This window comes from Peromyscus eremicus, chromosome X, assembly GCF_949786415.1.
Source record: "Peromyscus eremicus chromosome X, PerEre_H2_v1, whole genome shotgun sequence".
In the NCBI taxonomy this organism is placed as follows: Eukaryota; Metazoa; Chordata; class Mammalia; order Rodentia; family Cricetidae; genus Peromyscus; species Peromyscus eremicus.
In genome coordinates, this window is record NC_081439.1 from 47,061,956 (window position 1) to 47,075,859 (window position 13,904).

Below are 13,904 nucleotides of genomic sequence, written 5' to 3' on the forward strand. Positions count from 1 at the left end.
TTACCAAACTCCTTCTATGAGGCTACAATTACCCTGATTCCTAAACCAAACAAGGATACAACAAAGAAAGAGAACTTCAGACCGATCTCTCTCATGAACATTGATACAAAAATACTCAATAAAATACTGGCAAACAGACTCCAAGAACACATCAAAACAATTATCCACCATGATCAAGTAGGCTTCATCCCAGGGATGCAAGTGTGGTTCAACATACAAAAGTCTGTCAATGTAATACACCATATAAACAAACTCAAAGAAAAAAACCACATGATCATCTCACTAGATGCAGAAAAGACATTTGACAAAATCCAACACCCTTTCATGATAAAGGTCTTGGAGCGATCAAGAATACAGGGAACATACCTAAACATAATAAAGGCAATTTACAGCAAGCCAACAGCCAACATCAAATTAAATGGAGAGAAACTCAAAGCAATTCCACTAAAATCAGGAACGAGGCAAGGCTGTCCGCTCTCCCCATACTTATTCAATATAGTACTTGAAGTTCTAGCCAGAGCAATAAGACAACATAAGGAGATTAAGGGGATACAAATTGGAAAGGATGAAGTGAAGCTTTCCCTATTTGTAGATGACATGATAGTATACTTGAGTGACCCCAAAGATTCAACCAAGGAACTGATACAGCTTATAAACACCTTCAGCAACATAGCAGGATACAAGATCAACTAAAAAAAAAAAAGTAGCCCTCCTATATACAATTGACAAACAGGCTGAGACAGAAATCAGAGATACATCACCCTTTACAATAGCCACAAATGATATAAAATACCCTGGGGTAACACTAACCAAGCAAGTGAAAGACCTACATTACAAGAACTTTAAGTCCCTGAAAAAAGAAATCGAAGAAGATGTCAGAAAATGGAAGGATCTCCCATGCTCATTGATAGGCAGGATTAACATAGTAAAAATGGCAATCTTACCAAAAGCAATCTACAGATTCAATGCAATCCCCATCAAAATACCAATACAATTCTTCACAGACCTGGAAAGAATAATACTCAACTTCATATGGAAAAACAAAAAACCCAGGATAGCCAAAAGAATCCTGTACAATAACACAACATCTGGAGGCATCATGATCCCTGACTTCAAGCTCTACTATAGAGCTACAGTAATAAAAACAGCTTGGTACTGGCATAAAAACCGACTTGTGGACCAATGGAATCGAAATGAAGACCCTGACATTAATCCTCACACCTATGAACATACAATTTTTGACAAAGAAGCCAAAAGTGCACAATGGAAAAAAGAAAGCATCTTCAACAAATGCTGTTGGTATAACTGGGTATCAACGTGTAGAAGGCTGCAAATAGATCCATATCTATCACCGTGCACAAAACTTAAGTCCAAGTGGATCAAAGACCTCAACAAAAATCCAGCTACTCTGAACCTGCTAGAAGAGAAAGTAGGAAGTAGTCTTGAATGCATTTGCATAGGAGATCACTTCTTAAATATAACACCAATAGCACAGACACTGAGAGAAACAATCAATCAATGGGACCTCTTGAAACTGACAAGCTTTTGTAGAGCAAAGGATATGGTCAACAAAGCAAAGTGACAGCCTACAGACACCAATCCCAAATCTGACAGAAGGCTAATATCCAGAATATATAAAGAACTCAAGAAATTAGACATCAAAATGCCCAACAGTCCAATTAAGAAATGGGCTATAGAGCTAAACAGAGAATTCTCAACAGAGGAAACAAATGGCTGAAAGACATTTAAGGAATTGCTCAACATCCCTAATTATCAGGGAAATGCAAATCAAAATAACTCTGAGATACCACCTTACGTCTGTCAGAATGGCTAAGATCAAAAACACTGAAGATACCTTATGCTGGAGAGGATGTGGAGCTAGGGGAACTCTCCTCCACTGCTGGTGGGAATGCAAGCTTGTACAGCCACTTTGGAAATCAATATGGTGCTTTCTTAGAAAATTGGGAATCAATCTCCACCAAGATCCAGCTATACCACTCTTGGGCATATACCCAAGGAATGCTCAATCATACCACAAGGGCACTTGCTCAGCTATGTTCATAGCAGCATTGTTTGTAATAGCCAGAACCTGGAAACAACCTAGATGCCCTTCAACTGAAGAATAGATAAATAAAATGTGGTACATATACACAATGGAATACTACTCAGCAGAGAAAAAACAATGACATCATGAGGTTTGCAGGCAAATGGATGGATCTAGAAAAAATCATCCTGAGTGAGGTAACCCAGACTCAGAAAGACAAACATGGTATGTACTCACTCATAGGAGGATACTAGATGTGGAACAAGGATGACTGGACTGCTACTCACATCACCAGGGAGTAGTACCTGGAAAACAGGACCCCAAGAAAGACACAAGGATCGCCCAATGACCGAGAAATGGATGAGATCTACATGAACAGCCTGGACATGAGCGGGGGTAATGAAGGGCGAGGGTAGAGGGAAAGAGAGCTTGGGGAGCAGGAGATGCCAGCTGGATCAAGAACAGAGAAGGAGAACAAGGAATAGGAGACCATGGTGAATGAAGACCACATGAGAATAGGAAGAAGCAGTGCTAGAGAGGCCCACAGAAATCCACAAAGATACCCCAACAATAGACTGCTGGCAATGGTCAAGAGACAGCCTGAACTGACCTACTCTGGTGATAGGATGGCCAAACACCCTACTTGTCGTGCTAGAAACCCCATCCAATGACTGAGGGAACTGGATGCAGAGATCCACGGCTAGGCCCTGGGTAGAGCTCCGGGAGTCCAATTAGCGAGAAAGAGGAGGGTTTATATGAGCAAGAATTGTTGAGACCAAGGTTGGATAAAGCACAGGGATAAATAGCCAAAGGAATGGAAACACATGAACTATGAACAAATGGCTGAGGGGCCCCCAACTGGATCAGGCCCTCTGAATAGGTGAGACAGTTGATTGGCTTGATCTGTTTGGGAGGCATCCAGGCAGTGGGACTGGGTCCTGTGCTCAGTGCATGAGTTGGCTGTTTGAAACCTGGGGCTTATGCAGGGATGCTTGGCTCAGCCTGGGAGGAGGGGACTGGACCTGCCTGGACTGAGTCTACCAGGTTGATCTCAATCCTTGGGGGAGGCTTTGCCCTGGAGGAGGTGGGAATGGGGGATGGGCTGGTGGGAAGGGGAGGGGGGAGAATCCATGGCTGATATGTAGAACTAAATTATATTGTAATAAAATTAAATTAAAAAAAGAATTACATTAACAATGTCCATTCCATTAACATTTGACAAATTCAGACAAAAAATTTTCATTACTGATCCTATTTGAAACAAGTAGTTCCTTTTTAAAGTAGGTTCAATAATCTACCTTTTTATCTTATATCCATATTCTCTCTTTTTTCTTTTCTGAGTAGATTCAAAAATCTACCTTTTATCTTATATTTTCTATATCTTACCTTTTTTTCCTCTTCAGAGTAGATTCAATAATCTACCCTTTTCTATATCCTCTTTTTTCTTTTTTTTTAAACAAGACCCCTGTGTCTAATCTCATTTGTTTAGCTTTTTTTTCTGACCATTAACAATTAACAACTTGTAACCAACGATCGTAAACAATGACAATGTCCACAACTCATTAAACAACCAAAAAACACCCACCCCACCTCTTGGGAATGTTGGCATCATGTTCTTAAAATTATTCCCTACTGTTTGGAGGCGAAGGCATCTTTAGGGTATCCTGAAAAGTTACATTTTGAGTTAAATGTCAAGTCCTGTAAGAGGTAGCTGTATCATTTGTTGTCCAGTCTCTTCATAATGCAAAAGTGGAAGACTTATCTCAAGTCCTTGTTCGAGTAGTCTGTCAGGCTGGATCATCTCAGCTAGTCATCTCAAAATTGTCCTGAGTAGTTTGTAGTCCAAAGTCGATTTTTCCATGGTGTTAATCAGCTTAAAGGCTTTATCATAGTCCATGTGGAATTTTCATTGTGGGACCCTATCATCTTTTTTAAGATTTCAAAGTCGCTGTTAGGCATGGTTATGGTTCCCTGGAGAATTTGTGTGTGTGTGTGTGTGCTGCCTCTGTGGTTTGGAGGAATAGCTATTGTATCTGTGCAGAATTGTGTCACACAGCCAGTCCCAAGTTTGCAATACAACAGGTTCCATTCTTCTTCGCCAAGATATTCTTTGATTTCAAATCTCTGTGAGCAATGGCTTGCTTTCCTTGTGTACCAACCATCTCCATGTGAAGATAGGCAAGACCACTTACCCCGGACAGAGAGAGTTTGATCATCCCTTCCACTGTAACAGTGTATCTATTCAAGTAATCAAAAAGGGATCCATGCTCATGTTAATCCAACACCAGCCACAGCTGAATCCATTTGCCATTGTATTTGTGGTCTGCTGCTATAATTTCTAGGATGTTTTAATGGTATAACATCATAGTCTGATAAGTCTCTGCCTCTCAAAAACCACAAACATTCTTCCCTAAAAGAGAATATCTTCACAGCAACTTCTTCTCCGTGCCACTTGCCTTGCCAAACTTCTCCAAACTGACCTTTGCCAATGCTTTCTTGTAACACAATGGTCCTGGCAATTGTTCTCTGAACAAGCAGTGGTAAACCTTTCATCCCTGGTAACAGTGTCGATGCCGCCATCAACATGATGAGAATCAGCCAGCAATGTGGAGCAGCAGGTGCTGTCTCCATGGTCCAGCCTCCACCATTTGTGGCCCAGTCTGGCCCTGGCCGCAGCTTCTCCTCAGCAAGCCTCCCAGGCTAGCCTAGAACTTGGGACCCTCCTGCCCCTGCCTCATTCAGCAAATCCTACCGGCATGTACCACCACAACCAACTGAGTGCAGCTTGGGCCTGAGTTGGGGAATGCAAGGTCACAGGCAAGCGGCTTTTTCGTAATTCCGTGCCCCAAAAGTTGGACACCAAATGTAGTTGGAAGTTTTCCTGTGTTCCAGCTGGCCAGTGGTCCAGAGAATCTCTCCTACTCGTGTCCACCAAGTAAACACACAGAGGCTTATTTTAATTATAATGGCTTGGCCATTAGCTCAGGCTTATTACTAACTAGCTCTTGCATTTAAATTAACCCATAATTTTTATCTATGTTTAGCCATGTGGCTTGGTACCTTTTCTCAGTTCTGCCTTGACATCTTGCTTCCTCTGTGTCTGACTGACGATTCCTGAATCAGCCTTCCTCTTCCCAGAATTCTCCTTGTCTGTTTTCTCCTGCTTATACTTCCTTCCTGGCTATTGGCCAATCAGCATTTTATTTATCAGCCAATCAGAGCAATACACATTCACAGCATACAGAACGACATTCCACAGTACTTCCCCTTTTCTTTTTTTCAAAAAGGAAGGTTTTAACTTTAACATAGTAAAATTACATATAATAGAACAGTTATCAAGCAGGAATTACAGTTTTAATATGTAGTGTATTTGTATTTGGCAAAATTAAAGAAAATACACCTGGCTTTAGTGAATAAGGTGGGAAGTGATAGAAGAAGTCTCTTGATGTTAACCTTGGCTCTCAAAATACACATGTACAAACACCCAAATACATATAAACCCATACACACACACACACACACACACACACACACACATGCACACACACGCATGCATGCACGCACTCACACATACCACATATTTAAATAAAATAAATGATACTGTCCCCTTAGGCTAAACACTTGACCTCTTTGAGAGGCCACAAAATGTTGAGAAAAACCCATTATGCCAATGTTGCCTGGTTTGTCAGTGGCTAGCACCATTATCTGACAGCAGTTATTTTAGGTATGCACTGTCATCCTCACGGTCATTTACTTGACTCCTGTTAGGAGCTAGTTTTCTATTTTCAGTGTGCCTGCTCTAATTATCAAAAGGCCCTCACCTGCTCATAAAAAATAAAGGTACACTTCTTCCTGAGAGCTTTTCCCAGTTTGACTGAAGCTTTTAGGTACTGTATACTCCATTTTGTCTGAGTGGACTGTTAATTTTCACTATAGGCCCTCATATTTTCTGCTAATCATACCTGAACATTGTATATCACCCTAAGGCCACTCTCAGACTGAGGTCATCATCTTTCTGGAATCTCAGAGTTAGAAATATCAGGAACTACATCTAACCATGAGCATTTGGGCTTTTCTAAGGAATGACAGCAGGGTCAGAATTCTATGAGACTATCTTTTGGTGTTGATGGCTCTTTCAGTCCTTTCATTACAAGGTGGGACTTGTACTTCTACTGAGATGAGATTGCTAGCCTCATACAAAAGAAACAAGGGAGAAAACACATGTACTACTCATATGGCACCCTTTTCTGGAATATTTGTTTAGCTTCTTTTTGTGGGAATGTCTCCACGTATCAGCATTTGATGATCTAATATGAAATTCAATAGGACATATTAAGATTTACTATTTAGCTATTATGTCCCTGAAAGTGTTGAAAAATTAATGGCAACCTTCTTTTGTAGGCCTTTCTGGAAGACTCTGGGTCTGGCAGTAGATGTCAATTGCTCTTTCACTGAATCCTATTTTCAGGGACATTTACTTATAGAGCCACACTTATAGGATCTTCATCATCATGCTTCCTTTCCCTTTAACTAAAAATATGATAGGAAATATCACACCCCTTCTACAAACAATTGATCTGGTTCACTACTGTAATTCTTTTTTTATTAAGAGATTTTGTATTCACTTTACATATCAGCCACGGATTCCCCTGTCCTCCCTCCTCCCACCACTCAGCCTTCCCTCCCCACCCACCCCCCATTCCCACCTCCTCCAAGGCAAGGTCTCCCCTAGGGAGTCAGCCCAGCCTGGTACATTCAGTTGAGGTAGGTACAAACCCCTCCTCCCTGCCCCAAGGCTGAGCAAAGTGTCTCAGCATAGGCACTAGGTTCCAAAAAGTCAGCTCATGTACTAGGGACAGGTCCCGGTCCCACTGCCTGGGGGCCCCCTAAACAGTTCAAGCTAAACAACTGTCTTACTTATCCAGAGGGCCTAGTCCAGTACCATGGGGGCTCCTCAGCTATTGGCTCAGAGTTCATGTGTTTCCACTAGTTTGGCTAGTTGTCTCTGTACTTTTTCCAATCATGGTCTCAATATCTCTTGCTCATAGAATCCCTCCTCTCTCTCGTTGATTGGACTCCTGGAGCTCCACCTGGGACCCGGCTGTGGATCTCTGCGTCTGCTTCCATCAGTCACTGGATGAGGGTTCTATCATAACAGTTAGGGTATTCAGCCATCCAATCACCAGAGTAGGTCAGCTCAGGCACCTCTCAACCATTTCCAATAGTCTATGGTGGAGTCATCGTTGTGGATTCCTGGGGACCTCCCTAGCACTCTGTTTCTTTCTATTCCCATAGTGGCTACTGGTTCCAAACTCAGTGGAAGAAATTTTACCGTAATTCAGGCTCAGGACATTTGTACTGTCAGAGAAAAAAAAAAAACCTTTCGTTTGCTTCCCTTACTAGATGTATCCCATTCTGAAATTTTACAATGTATCAATTTCCTTTCTAGAGAAAAAGCAGAACAAAATGACTTTGAGAGCTATTGATAGTTTCATGTTATCTGGCATTGTATATGTAGATGATAGTTTTGCAAATGAATGCTATTTTATTCACAAACATTATACATTTATTCAAAACTATTATTATTCTGGATTTGTGTTTCCAAAAAATGGGATATGGGTTCTCATTTATCTTGTAGTATTAGGAGTGGTGAGAAGAAAAATGAATTATAAAATATAAAGTCCACCTTGGGCTGGGAGCACTGGAAGACTGTATACCACAGACAAGTACTTCTTAAGCTTGTTTCAACTCATAAACAATCCCAAAATTCAAATATACAATCCTATGTGGAGTAAGAACTTACACTTATACAACTCTATGTGGAGTGAGAACTCACAAAAGCTATGCTAAACCCAGACTAGAGATTGAGTCCAGGTTTGTTAACTGCATGCTAGTGAACTTGAGAAATTTTCAGGTATTTTTCATCTGTGGAGTACATCTGCTAAGCTGTAACTTCAAATTATATTGGAATATTTATAATGTGTATGTATAAGTATGTATATAATATATTATATAAGTAAATAGAATATGGATTAAGAAATATTGTGTAATAAATATTAATTGTTATATGATTATTTTATTTTAAAACTATTTTTAATTTTGCTTTTTCTTATTATTTCTTCTTTTTTTTCTTTCCTTTTATTAAAATTTCTCACATAATATATCCTGATTAGAGTTCCCCCTCTTTCTGTTCCTCCTAGTTCCTCCCTACCTCCTCTCCTATCTGGACCCACTCCCTTTCTGTCCCATTACAAAACAGGTAGGCTTCTAAGTGATAATATAATATAATGTAATATAATGATAAAAGAAAAACTGACACATCAGAATTAAAAAGAACAATCAAGAAAAAGAGCCCAAGAGAAGGCGCAAGAATCAGAGAACTACTCATTAGCACATTTAGTAATCCCATATAAAAATAAACTGGATGCCTATAATATTCGCAGAGGACCTGATGCAGACCTGTGCAAGTCTTTTCGCATGCTGCCTCAGTTTATGTGGGTTGTTATGAGCTTTGCTCATGTTGATTTAGAGGGCTTTGTTTTCTTGGTGCTCTCTATCCCCTCTGGCTTTTACCCCTTTCCTGCCTCCTCTTCCACAGGGTTCTCTAAGCCCTGAGGGAAGGAATTTAATTGAGACATCCCATTTAGGGATAACCTGTGTATCTTGCAGGCAGGTCAAGGTTGTAGGTCAGAGTTTGGTAGCTGGGCAATATTGATGATTGCTTTTCTCCTCTGGTAGTGTACAGAATACCTTCCAGAATCATGAATGCTACTCAGTAGGGGGTGAAGCTTCTATTTGGGCACCATTTTTGACTTCTCCATGTCCAATATTATATAAGTAAGTGGCCTCACACCACCAGGTACTTTTGGCAATATCCTATGATGATGTTTGAGAGGACCTGTAACTACTCTGGCCAACAATTCAACAGGATGTATTCCATTTCTGGCACTGGATGTTTTACTTGGTGGCATAAAATGTCTAGTTGGGACATTGTCTCCCCCATTGTATGAAAACTCCATTTAAATTCCTATCACATATGTATGTATTAGGAAAACATCTACTGCAGTAGGTTCCCATACAGTTTTTCAAAAGACTTTTGTGTTAGATGGCCCTCCAAAGGTCCCTCCTTTACCATACTTTCCCAACCCCTTCACCATTTAATCCTTCTATTCTAGTTTCCACTTTAAATCCTTATAATACTATATTCTATAACTTAGAAAATTCCCTCCCCTCTGTACCTCCCCCCCCATCATTTACCATGTACCTACCCTTTGTAGTTATTTAGATTGAAGCACACATATTGAAAGCTTAAAAGTTAACATCTACATATTAGAGAAAACATGCTATATTTGTCTTTTTGATCTGGGCTACCTTACTCGGGATGATTGATTCTAGTTCCACTCATTTCTCGGAAAATTTCATAATTTCGTTTTTCCATTGTGTAACTGTGCCACATTTTTATTATTTTAATTTGGTGGCTATCTAGACTTTCTAATGTCTTGCTATTTTGAACAGATTAGCAATGAACATGGATGAGCAAGTGTTATTTTACATATGTATATTTTATAATGTACATTATAAAATATAAAGACAGGTAAGATGTAAAGTCCTTTGGGTATATGCACAAGAGTGGTATAGCAGGATGTTGGGGTAAATCAATTTTCAACTTTTTCAGGAACCTCCACACTGGTTTCCATAGCAGCCACTAAACATACTGCTTTTTTATGTGTATGTGTGAATGGTTACATGTATTAATGTGCACCATGTACATACATGGTACCCTCTGAGGACAGAAGAGGGTGCCAGATCCCCTAGAACTGGAGCTATGGGTTGTTGTGATCCACCCAATGTGGGCATTTGGAACCAAACCTGAATCCTCTGCAAGAGCAGCAAGTGCTCCTAATAACTGAGCTTTCTCTCCAGCCGCACATTTTTAGTTTTTTCACACTGTCATTTACAGTGTGTAACAATTCCTTTACAATGGGGTTCCTTTGGCTTTTTACTCCACCCAATACTAAGTCATAAACAAAAAAATGTTTGGAAGGCTACCAAGTGAGTTCCAGGAAAGGCGCAAAGCTACACAGAGAAACCCTGTCTCAAAAAACCAAAAAAAAAAAAAAAAAAAAAAAACAAAGCATTTTTTTTTTTTTTTTTGGTTTTTCGAGACAGGGTTTCTCTGTGTAGCTTTGCGCCTTTCCTGGAACTCGCTTTGGAGACCAGGCTGGCCTCGAACTCACAAAGATCCGCCTGGCTCTGCCTCCTGAGTGCTGGGATTAAAGGCATGCGCCACCACCGCCCGGTCGAATTTGTTTTTTTTAATACTAAAACTGCGCAGTAGTTTATGTGAGAACAAAATAATTGATAAGATTATCTGAAACTAAGTAACTTCTTGACTTAAAAGTACAAACACTAAAACGGTTACTTATTTAAGCAGAAAGAGCTTAAGAACACATGCATTTTTGTCCTCCATCCAGTAAAGTCTCCACTGCTGAGATGACTGCATGTTCCTTCCAAACAGAAAGTAAAAACTGTACGTCCCACTACCCCACCTAGATGAGGGATGAGCTGCTGGACATGGCCTTGGGTTGAAAGATAGAATTGTCAGAAACAACAGGCCAGTCTGTAGCTATCTTTGCTGTTCCTTCTGCCTGATTACTCAGAATTTCCTCATAAGGTATTATGGAATGCAAAAGGTAGAATATTACTAGTCCTAGATGAAACCATCCTGGATATCAATCTTGGTTGTTTCAGTTTAAGTTCTGGGACCTCATAGGGACTCATAGACTGAAGGATCAGCACCAGATGTTTGACAGTCACCAGGCACATCTTGGCACCAAATCTTTGCTAATTAGCTTTTTATTTCTCAAACATAAAGTAGTTCTTCCCACCAAAGAACATGTGATGCCAGCACTTTGGTCACAGAAGGACAAGAATTTCTACTTCTAGGCAATTTGCACTATTTGGTGCAACTGTGGACAAAATTCTGTAAGTTGTAAGAAAAATATAATTTTTAAAGGGTTAATATCATAAAATGAGAAATAATTACTTCTATTGTTGTTTAAAATTCTAGTATTTGCAGAGTAATATTTAAGAATATTTTCCCTTAAGCCAGCAATATTGATGCCTTTTACTAACTGTATTTGGAGTATATGGAATAAAAAAATCTAGTGAAAAACATTAGAATAGCAAAAGTTAACATTTCTCCTGTTGTGTATCAAGAACGCCAGAAACAAAGCTTCTCAATTTAATTCACAAATATAAAATCTACTTTATGCTTAACACATAACAATAAGTGTATAAACCAAAGATTTGGAAAAATACCGAGAAAGTATTTAAATTATCTATAAAAAATGAAATGTTTGAAAAGTCATAGAAAAAAGAAAAGGAGTGGAGTATAAGACGAGAGAGAGAGAGAGAGAGAGAGAGAGAGAGAGAGAGAGAGAGAGAGAGAGAGAGATTTCTAATATGTTGTATAAAGTAGAATTTGAAGATGATAGACATCCATGGCAAAGGTGACACCACCATGGAGTTGGAATGTTCTGTCAGGGTTATGTGGAAGAGGCTATTCACTCCAATGAGAGCAGAATGTAACCTTCAGAGTAAGATGAAGTCCAGAGCTATCCATCAGGTCAGGCTCCAGAGGTGGAAGGAGTGCATACTGGGAAGATCCTGGGGAAGGGTGCTGTACTTTGCAAAGACCTGCAGGTGTATCATACCAGGAATATCAGCTCCTGTATCATGTTGCCTTTCAGGAAACAAAAGCCTAGCGCCACTATCTAAAGATTTTTTTCTCTTATTTATTTATTTATTTATTTATTTATTTATTTATTTATTTATATTTTTATTTTGCAATACAATTCAGTTCTACATATCAACCACAGATGCCCTTGTTCTCCCCCCTCCCGCCCCCCTCAGCTTATTATAAAAAAGCAAGTGAATAGGAATAGGGGCGGCATTTCTCCCGGAAAACCTGCTTCCAGCTGACTTGGTGGGCGTCGGTTGGCTCGTGGTGGGGGTAGAGTAGGGTGTCTTCCAAGGTAGACAGGCACTGTGGGATGATGGGCTGTCCGTCATCTGTTGCTCTGGAGACAGGCATCCCTCTTGGCTTGGCACTCTGGCTGCTTTTGTGTCTGACAGGATGCTGATGAGACAGGAAAAGCCTGAAGTAGATCCGACCTGTCCAGATGGTTTTAAGCTGTTTTCTGGAGCTTGGAATAAAATTTTGAACATGTTAAGAAGCATCCATGAGAAAACTAGTGACCATTTGTGGTGTTTAGTACTCTGCTTATATTGGTTAGTGTTAATGGGAGAGACAGAGAGATTGGAACATGTTAAGCTTTATCAGAGACAGATTATTTTAAGGCACCTGTTTCCTTTACTAATTTGGCATCCAGGAGACAGGTGATCAATTGTTAGAGGCATTTAACAGTAATATTAAAGTCTGTTTTTGAAGAGCCCAGATTAAAGTCTGTTTTTGTAGAGCCCAGACACTTTTGGGTCTGGGGGTGTAAATACCTTTAGCTCTTGCAGTTTCTTACTTGATGATCTCTGGATTTCAGTTCTGTGGTGATCCTGTAACCATCAGCTTAGCAGTGAGTTATAACAGGGAACTGGGAAGAGAAAAGCTTGTGGTGCATAAGAACTTATTTCTTTGGAATTAGGTTCAAGGCAAAGATCAGGGCCCTGTCTGTGTGCACCAGAAGCACAGGCAGGTGAGTCTGGAGTGAGGCACATGGAAGAGAGCAATGAAATGAAAGCTCCTATCTTACCTGGAAATCTTTTCCCATTAAGTGATCCTGAAAGTGCAATTAAATCTGGTGAGGTGGGTAAAGCTGTCCTACCTACCCTGACAATAGAGAAACGCGGAGAGGTGACATCCCAAAACGCCCAGGACCAGGTCAGTGATACATCCACTTATTGTACTACTTGTTCTCATATCTTGAAGGTATTAAAGCATGTAGAATAGTCTCATAAAATTATAGTACAAAGGGCAAAAGTAATGAGTACAACTATGTTAAATTTCAACATGAATGCTCTAATTTGAATGTGGGGTGGCTTGTCCCAGATGACTACAATTCAAGGTCTTAGAATTTGTGACAAGGTCAAATCTTTTCACTGTCCCATGATGTCCTTCTGTCCAGCTGCCTCATTTTAGTCATTATTGACTTAACAATGTGTAGCCCTTGATAAATATTTGTGAAATGAAAATTAAGATAATTTAATATTAAATGCTCTTCTCATCAGCTAGGATCTACTTTTCAGTGCAAGTCAAATGGTGATGATGTAGTGGTTTCTATGGATTTCATCTTACATGAGGGATCTCTCAAAATGTTGACAGAATGTGCACCAATCACCTGATTTTAAAACTGACTTACCTGCACTGGAAAAGAAACTAGGACACCTTTCCTTCCTGCCCAAATGGAGATTTGTGTTCCATTTGCCCACCAACCCAATCATCACTTACACCTTTTCCTGTCTTCACTTTGCCTTTCCTTTCCTTTTGTCCATCCTTTACTCCCCTGTTCTTTTCCTCTCTCAAAGTTTTAAATAAGAATACTGTTATTTAGAACTGGGTCAGCTGTCACCTTGATCTTACAATTTTCAGCATCCAGAACTATAAAAATTAAACCACAATTAAGGTGACACACCTCCATCCGACCCCAACCTGCAGTGTGTATTTTCTCTGTGTTGCTAGCAAAGACTTACAGGATTTTCCTCAAAAAACTGTAAGGCATACCATCTAAGGGGATGGCATTTATTCATTACTTTTAAAGTCCAGTCAGCCCAACACCTTCATGACCAACGAATGAAAATTGCATCTGTTTTCCAAGTTTTGGGAATTTTACTTCTCCACATGCCT